At 42.2% G+C, this 14,967-nt stretch overlaps 1 protein-coding gene across 1 annotated transcript in view; it reads right to left on the bottom strand.

Annotated features, from left to right (window-relative positions):
- The window catches only part of TENM2 (teneurin transmembrane protein 2), a gene marked incomplete at its 5' end in the record, with an annotated part of 1,189,887 nt that overhangs the window by 1,079,951 nt on the left and 94,969 nt on the right, over positions 1–14,967 (bottom strand). The window contains one exon of the mRNA XM_081092171.1: positions 13,152–13,266. The remainder of the gene's footprint in view (positions 1–13,151; positions 13,267–14,967) is intronic.

The raw sequence follows: 14,967 nt of genomic DNA, 5'->3' as shown, positions 1-14,967 counted from the left end.
AAGTGCCAGAATGTATTATTATTACGGCTGTTGTTGTTATTCAATTTAAAGACTGGGTCTAAAATATATCTACATTTTCCGAAATTCTGAATCTGTTTTGTATACATAAAGAACTAAAACTGTATTACCAATCAATCCCACATCACAGATCTTATGGGGAGAGGCAAAATCCTGGATATCATATAGACACACCTTCAAAATATTATTCAGTACAGGGAGAGGGGTTTTGTTTGACAAAGTAGTCTGAACTTGAAACCACTGTTCAGTAAATTTGGAAAAGTATGATGTGGCATCTCTTAGCAAAAAATATTTTTTAAAAAATAACTACCTTTTGCCAAAGCTGGTTTGGCTCAGTGGATAGAGCGTCAGACTGCGGACTGAAAGGTCCCAGGTTCGATTCCGGTCAAGGGCATGTACCTGGGTTGCAGGCACTTCCCCAGTGGGGGATATGCAGGAGGCAGCTGATCAATGTTTCTCTCTCATTGATGTTTCTAACTATCTATCTCCCTTCCTCTCTGTAAAAAATCAATAAAAAAATATTTAAATAAATAAATAACTACCTTTTATTATTTTTTTAGTTAATCCTCAAGTGAGGATATTTTTTCCATTGATTCTTAGAGAAAGTAAGAGGAAGGGAGGAAAGGGGGCGGGGGGAGAGAGAGAGAGAGAGAGAGAGAGAGAGAGAGAGAGAGAGAGAGAGAGGTGAGGAAGACACATCGACTGATTGCCTTCCACACATGCCAGGCAGGACCAGGGCCAGGGGTGGAACCTGAAACCCAGGCACATGCCCTTGACCAGGAATGCAATCCATGACCCTTCAATGGATGCGCCAACACTCTAACCACTGAAACACCAGCCAGGGCTCAGTAGCATTTCCCACACCTGAATTAGGAAGCACACCAACAGCACAATTTCCTATAAATGGCTGAATTCACATCTCCTCGTCTAAACTGATGACCCTCAGTATGAGATTTACATAAAGATGAAGCTCTATAGGGCTACACTAGAATCTTCGGTTAACTCTTCTGAAACAATTTCCCTTGCCAGCCGCAGGTTGGAACACACACACACACACACACACACACACACACACTCACTCATACGTACACAGTGCAGTACAGAATTATTTGTCTCGTGTGTCATCCTGCTTTCTGTCCTGTGAAGACCGCGATGTCACTATGCCAGAGCTCAGTCTCTCTGCTCCCCAATGCCCCACTGACATGCCTTTCCAGCCCACTGCTGGCAATCATGAAGACTCCTGACGATTAAAACTGATTTGTTCCTCTAAGAAAACTCCGTGGTCAATACCATTTCCTCTCCTGAAACCCCTCCTAGTTGTCCAGGAGTGACATGCACTTTGGGCCTTTTGAATCAATTCAATATCTCAGTTTATGCCACCGACGTGTCATCCAACGTGGGTGGGTCTCTAAAACACTTTTATAGTGACAGTGCTGACCTCATTAAAGGTCCTACATCTATTACATTTTGACTGCATTCACTCTACACCAAAACCATCAATGTTTTTAGATAGAATCACACACCTATAAAATAAATGCAGTAAAGGACCCTCAATGGGCAGAAACAACTCCCTCATTCAGAAAATATTTATTGAACAGCTATTATGCCCCCAAGCAGTTGGTTAACTCCAGGAGAGTTAGTAAAAGGAGGGCAGACACAGTGACTGCTGTCCGGGAGCTTAGATTCATGTGGAGGAAAGCATGAGTCAAACTGAAATATTCCAACAAGACTGGTGGCAGGTGGGAGTGGAAATATTGGTGGGGGTTGGGGGGGACTTTGTAAAGTACACAATTGTCTAACTACTGTGCTGTACACCTGATACTAATGCAAAATAATATTAAATGTAGACTGTAACTGAAAAATAAAATTAAAATATAAAATAAATTTTAAAAGCTTCCGTTCTTTAATTTAAATAGCAAAGAGGAGCACCACCCACTGGCAGCCCTCACCTGAATGCTCTGGTTTTGAGAAGAGGTTCTGCAGAGCGGGGCTGCCTGGTACACCCATGTTTTCTCCCTTCCCTGGTGAAATGAGAAAAATGAGAGCTTTGCCAACCTGCTATTCCACTAGTTCTCTATGCAAACTCTCTGTCCTGGTCACAGTGGCTCCTCCCTGGTGTTTGCTCACTCCATGTTTATTTTTTGCCAGAATCCTGTAGCACACCACTTCACAATCACATATATTTTTTCTATCCTCATCCGAGGATGTTTTTGTGGTGAGCCGGCACAGCCATGGCATATTCCGCCCCAGGGCGTTGTATGTGCCAAGCCAGCTCAGGCAGGTTCAGTGACCCTGAGAGGGGGCAGTGAAGGATGGAGAAAAGACAGACAACGGAATAAAATCTGGGTCTGGGTGGGATGCTGCTCCTGGATGGAGAGACAGCGCCATGGCCTACAAGCCGTGTCTTTATTTTATAGCCAGATTCCACGAGGCAAAGTCAGGGCGTGGTCAAGATGTTTACAACCTTCTCCTGGGTTTTAATCCTACTCAATTATATGCACCTGAACTCTATCAAGTCCACATCACTCAGGCAAGTGGGGCCACGTGTCTGGACCATAGGTTCAAGCTTACAACCATAGTTGTTGGCTATAATTGTGCTGGGTGGGCGCTGCCCTCCAAGCTGGCACTATGCCTTCTCATTAATTAGTCCGAGGCTTGAACCTGTCCAAACACTGTGTAGCCGCTCTCCACATATTTTTCCATTGATTTTTAGACAGAGTGGAAGAGAGGAGGAAAGACCGAAAGGAATATAGATGTGAGAGAAACACGTTGGTTGGTTGCCTCCTGCATGCACCATGACCTGGGCCTGGGAGGAGACTGCACCCGAAGAATGTGCCCTTGACCAGAATGGAACCTGGGATCCTTTGGTCCACAGGTTGACACTCTATCCACTGAGCCAAACCGGTTATGGCCCAATTGTACTTCCAACACTACCTTCCAGTGGCCACTGTCTCACACCATCAGACTTATTTCTTAATATTTTTATTTATTTTGACAAATGTATGTTTCTTAAACATACCACTTTAGAAGTTAATTATAAAAGACCCACATTTTAAAAGTATCATTTGATGTGAATAGAAAGTAGCTATTAAAATAAATCTCATTTTTAAAACATTTTCTAGTTTTAAAAATGAGATTTATTTTAATAGCTACTTTCAGTATTGGACAGTGAAAGCTCTGAGTCCAAGTGTGCTGTCTTTTCTCAGTTAACAGAGAGAAACGATCAAGGTTGAGAATTGCTAAAGTCACAGGAAATCAAATGGAGACTCTCTTCTTGAAGTGATGCATGTTGTCAAAGAAACCTGAAATGAAGATAATTTCCTCACTGTTCTGTTTCCCTGTTTCCCTGTTCTATTGCTCACTGATTGTCCTCCCAACTCTGCTGATATTCATTTTGCTTTTTTGGGGTAACAGCGCTATAGTAACAACAATAAGAAAAATGGTGCTGTTCCCACTGCTGATGATAATAGTAATACTCATCATTAAAATAAGACCAATAATAGAGTCTTACTATATGCCCAGTGTTTTCAGCACTCATCCTAACAGCCTAGGAGCAAAGCACTTTTATAGGTGGAAACTTGCAACCCTAAAAAGTTGAATAATGTGTTCAAGCTCAAAGAGCTATCAAGTTTAAAAGCAGTCACTAATCACACACACCTCAGCTCTAAGTCACACAGACCTTGTTCCAGCTTTGTCATTTACTTTGTAATACTGGACAAGCCACTCTCACACCAATTTGCAGGAGAAACCGAACATTGCAGAGGTGACAATTAAATAACATTATACACCTGGCATAAGGACTCGGCAAGGAGGAGAAGGAAGAGGAGGAGGAGTAAGTGGGGGAGAAAGAGATGGAGTAGGAGAGAGAAATGGAATTTGAATCCCTCTGCCACCATTCATTAGCTATTTAACCTTGGGAAGGCTGTTTAAAGTCTCACTTTCTTCATCTATAAAATGAGATGATATCAATTCGTGGATAACACTGTGGCAAATGTTTTGAAGTGGCGGCAGTGAAATGATAGCACAGTAGTTGGTATGTAATAGGCCCTCAATAGGCAGTCCTGTTATTATGCTGCAGTGCGCTTATCAAATCCCCAGCCATTATTCACGGCTCACTCTGTGCCATCCGTTCTCTGATGCTTTCCCTCATGCGTTCTGCCCACAATGATAACTGCAACGATAACTCTTTCCTCTGAATTTCATATCACTTAGTTCATATTTTTAAAGATCCAACTTGTTCTTCGAACATAATTGAACCTTTTAGGAAGCAGAAAAGATAAACTTCTTTCTACCACATCGGATTTAACACGCTATAGCCTCCCAAAAGGCACACAAAGAACATTTAGTGAACTGATCTGTTAAATTAATAATTATACAAAACGAGAAAGGTGATGGCGGCAGTACATAAGAAGGTGAATTCTGATCAAAGTGATAGGGAGGAAAATAGAGCATCTTTTGTTTTCTGAGACAATGTTTCCCTCTTCATGTTATTTCTCCACAATGCTTTATAGGAACAGCACCACCTTCTGCAAAGGACATTAAATGCTCATAAAAATAAGATATTCACATCTTTGATAAAGAGATGGCTTAACAACCAAGACAACTTCTCCATTTGGCCAAAAGAATTTCACATTTTAATATCTGAGCGCTTATCTCCTCACTTACTCATTTCTAATTTTAAAAGTTACATAAAATTGTGGTAAAGTTAGAAAAACACACACAAAAAATAAATAAGAAAATACAAATTTCCAGAAATAACCACTACCAACATATCCTGGTATGTCTCTCTCTCCTTTTTCTTAGTGCCGTTTATCACATTTTAAATAAAACTAAGTGTACTAGGATCAGGCTACATACACATTCTTAAAAACAGTATTTTCATATTCTTGCATATGCTTTAAGAAGATACAATTTTCAGGGCTACGTAGCACTTCTTCCATTGTGCATGTCATTATTTAATCAAGCTCTTGCTGGTAGACGCTTAGTTCATTTTCAAATTGTCCTTATTTTAAATGGTTCCTAAGGTAACATCTTCCAGTAACATCTTTCTGTTCAACGTTGATTCTTAGCATAAAACGATATGTGTGTAATATTAGTTTCAAAAGTGATAGCATTGTAAGCTCCTAAGCACTAGTCAGGGATGGGCAAACTTTTTGACTCGAGGGCCACAATGGGTTCTTAAACTGGACCGGAGGGCCGGAACAAAAGCATGGATGGAGTGTTTGTGTGAACTAATATAAATTCAAAGTAAACATCATTACATAAAAGGGTACGGTCTTTGTTTTCAATAGTTTTATTCATTTCAAATGGGCCGGATCCGGCCCGCGGGCCGTAGTTTGCCCACGGCTGCACTCGATAGTGATTGGTGACCTTTCATACCATGCATTTACCATCACGTTGGGGGACAATATTAAAAAAAAAAAAAAAATCTTTGACAATTTGACTAGAAAGCCAATGATGGTAACTTATACTTTATGGACTTTTAAAAACATGATGCTGCTTAATCCTCAACTTAGAATACCAGTACCCAGCCACTCCACCTTCTGCTCAACTTATTAAAATGACTATCCAAAGAAAGCCTGCATCATGGAAGATAACCATTGTGAAGTTAGATAAACAAGGAGGCCCTTAGATTCACGTGGCTCCCAGGCTGTGGCAGCTTACCTAAGCCAGCCCAATTCTAAGCCTACGAAAATGCCTCCGGGTTACAAACTCAAGGCACCGAGGACAAGGGGTGACACCCAGCCAAGGGGGACTTGAAGCTTAGCTACTCAATCATTTCTTGAGTTTGCTTCCGCCTTTTCTCCTAACTGCCCCTCCCCGAGCTCCTGCTGGTGGGGCACTCCTGACCCCTTTCAGATTTTGCTCAAATGAAATATTATAATGTTGAGTCTTCCCCCGTCAATCCTTGAACAGTTGTGATGTCAGAAGAGGAAACCGAAGGTGCACCCCGACCACCCCCAGGAGCACCGAGCAACTGGTCACAGGTACCTGCTGAGCCCCTGAGCTCGCTGTGCTCTTGGCCCTGGAGGTCACAGGGAAGGTCCTCGCAGGTCCTGGCGCCTGGCCCACAGCCTTTTCATCCCGAACCAGCTTTCAGGCTTCGATCCAGCATTTCTCCCTCCCACTGTCTCCGAAGCGCATGGAGTTCACCTGGGCCCCACTTAGAAACCGGACAGGCCCAGGGTTCAACTATCAGGGGTGGGCAAACTTTTTGACTCGAGGGCCACAATGGGTTCTTAAACTGGACCGGAGGGCCGGAACAAAAGCATGGATGGAGTGTTTGTGTGAACTAATATAAATTCAAAGTAAACATCATTACATAAAAGGGTACGGTCTTTTTTTTTTTTTTTTTTTAGTTTTATTCATTTCAAACGGGCCGGATCCGGCCCACGGGCCGTAGTTTGCCCACGGCTGATTACTAGGTCCTACTTAGAAGCTGGACCTGGCCCAGGGTCCAGGTGGGTCTAATTCATTAACCAGAGCGGGTCCAGGATTAGATTGGTTTGCATGTGAGGCCTCAGGTGAATACAATTTTGTTTTAAGGCTGAACAAGCATGTGTACCTTACCAGAGATAATCTTGTTTTTTAAATCCTTGCCTGAGGATTCATTTTTTTTTTAATCACTGAATTTTATTTTATTTTTTTAATCCTCAACCGAGGATATTTTTCCATTGATTTTTAGAGAGCGTGGAAGAGAGAGGAAAAGACAGAAAGAAATATTGATGTGAGAGAAACACATCGATTGGTTGCCTCCTGCATTCACCCAGATCAAGGTCCAGGCCATGGAGGAGCCTGCAACAGAGAGAGGTATGTGCCCTTGACTGAAATGGAACCCTGGACCCTTTGGTCTGCAGGATGACACTCTATACACTGAGCCAAACGGGCTAGGGCTCATTAATTTTAGAGAGAGAAAGCGAGAGAAAGATCAATGTGAGAGAGAAACATTAATCAGTTGCCTCCCACACACTCCCTGGCCAGGGATGAAACTTGCAACCTAGGCACATGTCCTGACTAGGAATCAAACCCACAACTTGGTTATGTACCCTGAACAGGCAGGAATAGAACCCTCAAACTTTTGGTGTATAGGGTGATGCTCCAACCAACTGAGCCACGAGGCCAGGACACCAAACATAACCTTGAGTTACAGCAGGCACAGTGGAGAAGTTTAAACCACCTTAGGTTAGCTAATCCATTTACCAGGCGCCTTCAGCAAGGTTCTCACTATACAAGGTACATGGGAAATTACTGTTCCTCCTCTGGTTTCTGGTAAGCAGGATGAGACCCATGGGGACACTCTATCCCCTCCAGAGCCTGCAGATGGGATCCTGGGAAAACTGGTAGAAGCTGGCAAAAGGGTGAGAATTCTTACTAAAGTCAGTGCTTCCAAATTCAGACTGGCAGGCAGAAAACATTGCGTATCAACCATTTCTCTCTCTGGGATGGCTATTTGCCTTTTTTTTTTTTTTTAAATCTCATTTTGTATCCTGATAAGGTGGTTTGACAACCATCAGGTTGGGGTCCCCAAAATATAACCAGTCAGAAATGTGGGTTGCACCCCACTTGCAGCTAAGGGTCCTACTGAGAGTTGCCAGCTCTCAGGGGAATTGTCTGAGTCTTTCTTTTTATCTTTGGGAGTGGCTCAGAGTCTTGGGAAGGTAGTATCTTTTGCACCCTTGTGTCCATGGGGTTGTTCAATACTGCCAGGAGTACTTCCTGTTTGTCCTGGCTGAAACCTGAGAAAGGGATTCGAAAAGTTGTTTCTTTTTGTAGTTTTGTTGTTGTTGTTAAGTAGCTCTATGGTCCAAGTTTGCCAAATTAGAAGCTGATATTCAGAACCTGATAGAAACTATTTTGTATGCCTTTTCCTCACAGCTAAAATGATACAATGAGCCCAGAGGAAAGCAGCACATTATGAAGCCACTGTGGAAGGACTTACTAAACATTACAAAATAATGCAGCTCTAAATCCAGAATATAGGGATCTGGGAACTCCCATCGTAGCTGAAGATCTCCTCAATATTCAGAAGCAAACTGGGGATAGTGTAGCCGGATGGCTGGGCCAGCTCCTGGGTATCATTCAGGTCACTACCCGATTCCTGAGAAATTAAACACACCTGTACTCGTCTTACAACTCAAGTCTGCATGAGACCAGCTAGAAACTGGGGCTGTAGAAGCAGTTCACAGCCCACCTGTCCTTTGTACCGACCCCCAGACCTCTTCTACTCAAAAGGCTGCAGATATTGTAAAAGGTCTGGATTTAGGAAACAAGATCCCTTCTTGGAAGAACTTACATTCTTTCTCTGTGCCTTTGAGATTTAAATGTTCCAACTGGTCCCAGAGCCATCTGCTGAAACGCAAACTTTAGGGAGATAATTCTTATCAGGAAAAAAGGGGGTGGGGGGGTATTTGGAAACCCCGTGAATGAAAAACCTTTAAAGTCTTTTTCACAAATATTAGTAAAAAATTTAGCCATCTGAGCAGATAACTTATTTGTTTGTTTATTTCTTTATTTCTTTATTGTTAATCCTCACCCCAGGACAGTGGTCGGTAAACTCAGTAGTCAACAGAGCCAAATATCAACAGTACTTCTTCAAAATAGACTCTCCCAGGCCAAAAACTGACTTCTGCGCATGGGCCACGAAGTTTCAATCACACTGTACGTGCACCTGCACGTGGTATTTTGTGGAAGAGCCACACTCAAGGGGCCAAAAAGCCGCATGTGGCTCGTGAGCCGCAGTTTGCCGACCACGGCCCTAGAATATTTTCCCATTGATTTTTAGAGAGAGTGAAAGGGGGTGTGGGGGAGAGACACACAGAAAGAAACATTGATGTGAGAGAGACACACCGATTGGTTGCCTCCCACATGCTCCCCGACCAGGGCTAGGGATGGAGCCTGCAACACTGAGCAGGTAACTTGAAATTTTACCTGCCAGAGACATAATTTGATCCAACTGTTCTTTTGTAAACAAGTGAGTTTACCAGATTATAATTCATCAGATCACATTCTTCATAAAAAAACATATGTTCTTCTCTAGAATAATCCCACATTTCTACTTGTCTAATAAAGTTCAATTGGTGGGTGCGTATATGGACTAATAGATTGGACTAAAACATATGGTTCTTGTCTCTACTTAGCTGTGCAAACTTGAGGGAGACATTTAACTGCTTGGACTCATGGTTTACAGAATTAAAATGATTTTGTTTTATGGTTAAATTACTAATTTATATTGAAAAGAAAAAATAATTTAAATGTGGTACATGGCATGTATTAATAACTGTTCCTTTCTACTTTTTAGTCCCTTCATAACTGTTCTATTAAAACACCACATGCATCATATATTAATTCTGGTTCCTTAAGTTCTATTTCATTCTTTAAATTACCAAGAAAATGTTTTGTGAAGTATGTAATATTGCATGGTTTTATGTGCGAGGATGTGAAATATTTAAAGAAAACCTGTTGCGAATCTCACAATGTTAATAGGCAACTCAGGCATGTAGTGTAAGGGAAAAAGAATCTCAAAATGCACTCATCTTAAAGGTTAGCTGTTGAGTAGGAAAGGGTGTTTCTATGCTGGCAAAAAAGGAACAGGGAGAAGGAGCTCAGTGTAATACTTGCAACACAGTGCTAATAATTCCAGGTCTTACCCAGAAGTGGATTTCCAACCAGAGGGAAAAATGTGTTCTTCTCATTTTTTAAAGAGACTTGGTCACGTATATATTCAGCACACATTAATTGCTATGAACTCTTTAAATGGGAAGGGAAGTGTAAAACAGCAACTTGTTTTCTACCGATGGGAAATTAAATCCACACTTCACCCCCTGAGGATGTGTTGCTGAAAACACAGACTTCGTATCAGTCTGTTGACATTCCCGAAATGTCTACCGAAAATAGGGTTTCATTTTAATATCAGAAATCACAAAGGCCTGTCTTAGCCCTTAGCAAAGGCAATCTTTAGAAGTATCAGGTGCTTTTCCTGTGATGTTTAAGTCTCTTTCTCTTTTATCTTCATTGTTTAAATAATAAAAAAAATAACCAAAAAGCATATTTTTAGTGAAGGACAGAATCCCATCTTGCATTTTATTCTGGCCTGGTTGAAAACAGAAAAGAATGTCCTAGAATCCAACCTGGATTCAGAACAAGGTTATACCTGACTTCCAATTAAGCAAAGGAAGACCCGTGGGCATGTGGAAGGCCGGTTCCCAGCTGGAGAAGCTGTGTGCCTCGGGATACTGCCTCTTATGGGCAAAGAGAACAGAACTGGAAACTTCAGGCATAAGCCTAAGTGAACAGGAAAAGCCAGGAAGGTCTGGGAGGAAACAAAAAACCTGGGCAAACACCGGCTTATGTGTATAAAGCCTCCTATCGCTGGGCAGAGCCAGTGTCATTTATTCTATTAAAGTTGAAAAACGACACTCAGGTGAACAGCAGAGGGCAGAAGGCTTGCAGAGTCCTTTCAACACAGGTAGGTATTTCTTGAAAACAGGTCCAAGAGCGTGTCAAATAGAATGCCAACAGGTAGCACAAAGGACTTCAAACAGTTGATCGTTTTCTGCCAGCCAAGCCCCGCCCAAGGAAATGGCTTGTTATTTAGCCAAAATTGAAAATGTATTTTGCTGCAATAGTAAATTATCAAAGTGTGAGCCCTAACTGAAGGACAACAAAACATCATGAGAGCATTATGCTGAGAAACCCTAATAAATTTCAGGCCAGCATGTTAGGCAGATCACTGAGACCTGCATTTATGATGAAGCAATTTCCCACGACCACGTAGCCTCTTCTCTCTCTCTGCCCACATTGACGTGCTGTTCTCATTATTCTCTGCCTGTTCCCCTGACCCCCACGTACCAAAGACCTTCAATACCAGAAAACTGAATCGGAAGATTAAATTAGATGCTAAGATTAGAATTATGAGCAAGAAAGAGGGAAACCAGTGGGAAATTGTTGGATTATAAGGTCAGGAAACACATCTTCAAATCCACAACACAGCCCACCTCCTCCATGGCAGGCTTCCTTCCTCCAGGTCCTTCCCCAGCAAACTCACCTCCTCTAAATGTGCCATTTTCTAATCTGTCACTTGCTGTCAGAGAGGACAGATGGGCTAGCATAGGATATGCCAGAATCTTAGGTCTGTTTCACCATACGCCCTCCTGTTTCTTCCAAAATTGACAACTCTACATTTATAATGGATTTCCTAAGCATGCGGTGATATTTACTTAAGAACAAAAGCAACGATGGACTCACGTTTCCAAGACAGAACGTGGTACCAGGGGATACTTCTGGGAGAGGATGGCACCCGACCTGTGCATGAGCGACTTTGGAGTCAAAGGTGTGTTCTAACAAAGTCAAGCTTTCCTGGCACAATCCAGTTTGGATCTGACCTCCAAGACGCCAGCGACAGCTATGTTTCAGAGACAGTGAAGGCGTTCTGAGCATGATTACATCAAATGCCTTTCTCAGAATCAAAGCATAATCAAAGCCAGAAAGAAGCCCCTAATAGGAGATTCTCCCCTCTCAGACCACATGCCTAAGGAAACATGGCGGCAGCCAGAAAAATGCAGACAGCTAGCTGTGACGGAGAGGTGGCTTTCAAACAGGTTGCCTGAACTTCACTTTCTTAACCAACAACATGTAGCTGGAGCAGCTCATAGCATTCATTCATCCCTGTGTGTCCAAGCACCAGGACAAGTACCTTATTGCAGCATCTACTTGAATTGTTGTCAGAGCCTCAGGAGACACCCATCCAGGTGTGGTAGTCTCTGCTCCATAAGTACTTTCTACACAGACTGTTCCGAGCAGGCTGTCTGATTATTGTATTAAGCCCACCCCCTTCATCAGGCTGTTCACATCATCATCCCTACCCTTAACGCCATTCCCACTATCTCGGCTACCTAGGACTTGCCCTTGACTCACTGCCTCATTTTGACAGAAAGCTTCTGCTAGCAATCATTAATAAAGGGAAGAAAATTAATCTAGTAGCTTTCCCCTTTATCCACATAATCACTTATGAGTCTTTGTTCTACCTCCTCTCAGACCTTATCCTTGGCCTCTCTAGTCACATGACTGAAATAGTGTTGTCACAGATGTTTCAGCTAAGGCAGCTGCCCCATCTCCAAATCAGAATTGCATATTGCGCCAGATATCCTCACAGAACCTTTCCATTGTCCAGCCCAACATGAGCCGTCTCGGTAGGATTTGACCTGTACAACTATGAAAGCAAGCTCTAAAAAGCATAAATCTAGAGAGGGGGAAACAATAAAAAAGAATGTACGAGGTCCAAGAAAGAGACTTAGAAGGACATTTGATATATGGCACTAGATGCTGTTGAAATACACGGATAATTCCAGTTCAGAGGTAATAAGAGCAGAAAGGATTCTACCAGCAGCGTCGGAGAAGCTTGCTGACCTCCTTTTGGCCTTCTGCCTGCGCTGATTAACAACATTACATAGACTGAGGGGCCAAGCTTTTCCATCCAAAATGTCTTTACAGACTACAGTGAGATGCTATGGTCCAGCTAATCACAACCATCCCCTTTAATTTCCATGTGTACATAGCAAATAAGAAAAGTGTGGGAAATGAAGTATAGCAGCCAGGGGATAGGGAGGGGGCATGGGAGAGGGGTCCATCCAGGTAGAGAAGAGGCAGGTGCCTGACTGAAGAATTGCAATCATTCAGTTGGGTTGGGAGGGGCAGGGGCAACAGCAGATTTTGGAGAGAGAAAATGATAGTGCAAATTACTTTTGTCCATAAGGAAAAAAAAGGGAAAAAAATCCAGCAAAATCCAGCTTTCCAACGCAGAGCTGGGAAAGCCCTATTTTGTGTGTTCGATAGGAAGGAAAGCACTTAGGTCAGTGGTCGGCAAACTCATTAGTCAACAGAGCCAAATATCAACAGTACAACGATTGAAATTTCTTTTGAGAGCCAAATTTTTTAAACTTAAGCTATATAGGTAGGTACATTGTTATTAACTTAATTAGGGTACTCCTTAAGGCTTAGGAAGAGCCACACTCAAGGGGCCAAAGAGCCCCATGTGGCCTGCGAGCCGCAGTTTGCCAACCACGGACTTAGGTCAATAATGCAAACATGGCTTGAAGCAGAGCAAAATACAGAATCGTAGCTGTGATTCCACTCACCAAAATGTGGATCTTCGATGTCCAATTCAATGCACGTTACTGGAGGGCTCCACAGCAAAGCCCTGTGATGAAGCAAGCACCAGGCTTTGTAGGCAATGAAATGCTGATGTGACTGCTGAAAAGACAAAAGAAAATAGATAAGATTCAAATGAGCACATAAAACAAACAAACAAAAGAATAAAAATGCAAATAAGAACCATACATCTTCAAAATGTAGAAACATCAGAATTAGAAGCTAAATAGCACACCTTACCCTTTAAAATTTCTTTCAATAGAAGAATGTAAAATATGGTATAAACCATACTAATTAGTTCAGTCATTTTAACTATGGCACATAGTTACCATTAAGATACAAAATTACCACAATAGTAAATCCACTTTTTTATCCTTCAAATGTGATGCTGTTATAATATAAACACTGAAATACACAGCATTTGAATGGCAGAAGAGTTGAACTGTACCTTTCTAGCAATATACAGTTTTTAAGGTTGCTCTGTGCATTTACAAATAATTTACTTCATCTTAAAATTTACAGTTTGCTTCTCCAGTTTGAGCATTTATTTTGCCAACTTTTAAATACAAGTACTTGGAGTCAGCACCATTGTCAATGGGAGGTGGGAATATATCAGGGAAGTCCCACTAACCCTAACACAACTTGCTTTGGGCACATATCTTAAGCTTTAACATAAGCTTTTATCTAAAAATTGGGACATCATAGCACCTATTTCATAAAAATGTTGTGAAGATTAAACAAAAGCCCATCAGAAGCACGTAGTACAGTGCCTGACACAGAGTCCTCCTTCAATACATGTCACCTGCCATCAGCATCGTTGTTACCATCATCCCGATGCCATATGTCTGAAATGTCATCCACAGATTTGGGACTCATATCCTAATGATTAACTATTTAGAAAAACACAAACATCCCCTCTTTTCCTCAAAAGCCTAAATATTAAATGAATCCACAGTAAGACATTTGCTATTCATTAGGTTCCCTTCTCTCCTGGCCAGAAGACTGGGGCAGTGCCCAAGGCAAAGGGTGATTTCTTAAGTTGGCAAAGGGTTCGCTGTTAGTGCAAACAGAAGGTGGACAAAGAAGGAATGATGAAAACTGAAAACAAATGGCTCTCATTTCCCAGTTTTGCTCGTCATTCTTATCTTGGGCACTGAATGTGTACCTCCACATGTAAAGAAGAACTCCTTCCTCAAGCAGCATCTCCCAAGCCGGTATGGTGTGACATTCTCTGATGCACTGGAGAGGTGTCAGTTTGGCTAAACCCACCTGTAGTTCCCATACATGTCACTGCCAGCTACCACACTCTAGGCCAGCCATGGGCAAACTACTGCCCGCGGGCTGGATCCGGCCCGTTTGAAATGAATAAAACTAAAAAAAAAAGACCGTACCCTTTTATGTAATGATGTTTACTTTGAATTTATATTAGTTCACACAAACACTCCATCCATGCTTTTGTTCCGGCCCTCCGGTCCAGTTTAAGAACCCATTGTGGCCCTCGAGTCAAAAAGTTTGCCCACCCCTGCTCTAGGCCACACTCCGCGAAGGGGCAAGCAGTATTTTCAAACTGATGGTTCTATTCCACCTTACCAGGAATCTCTGAAAAAATTTTCTGCCCTCGACAAAGATTCCTCATAACACAGAATAAATATTGGGTGCTAGTATCTTCCAGACCGTCAAAGGGCTTGTCACAATACAGTGGGAAGTATGGGATTTAAATCACAGCAGATGTGAATTTGAACTATGTCTCAATCACTAATAAGTAAAACCTCATGCAAGGCTCCTAAGACCCTCTGAACCGCA

The sequence above is a fragment of the Myotis nattereri genome, assembly GCF_964212035.1.
Source record: "Myotis nattereri genome assembly, chromosome: 5".
Classification (NCBI taxonomy): domain Eukaryota; kingdom Metazoa; phylum Chordata; class Mammalia; order Chiroptera; family Vespertilionidae; genus Myotis; species Myotis nattereri.
The sequence above is the reverse complement of the archived record's forward strand: the minus strand, read 5'-3'. Positions and strand labels throughout refer to the sequence as shown.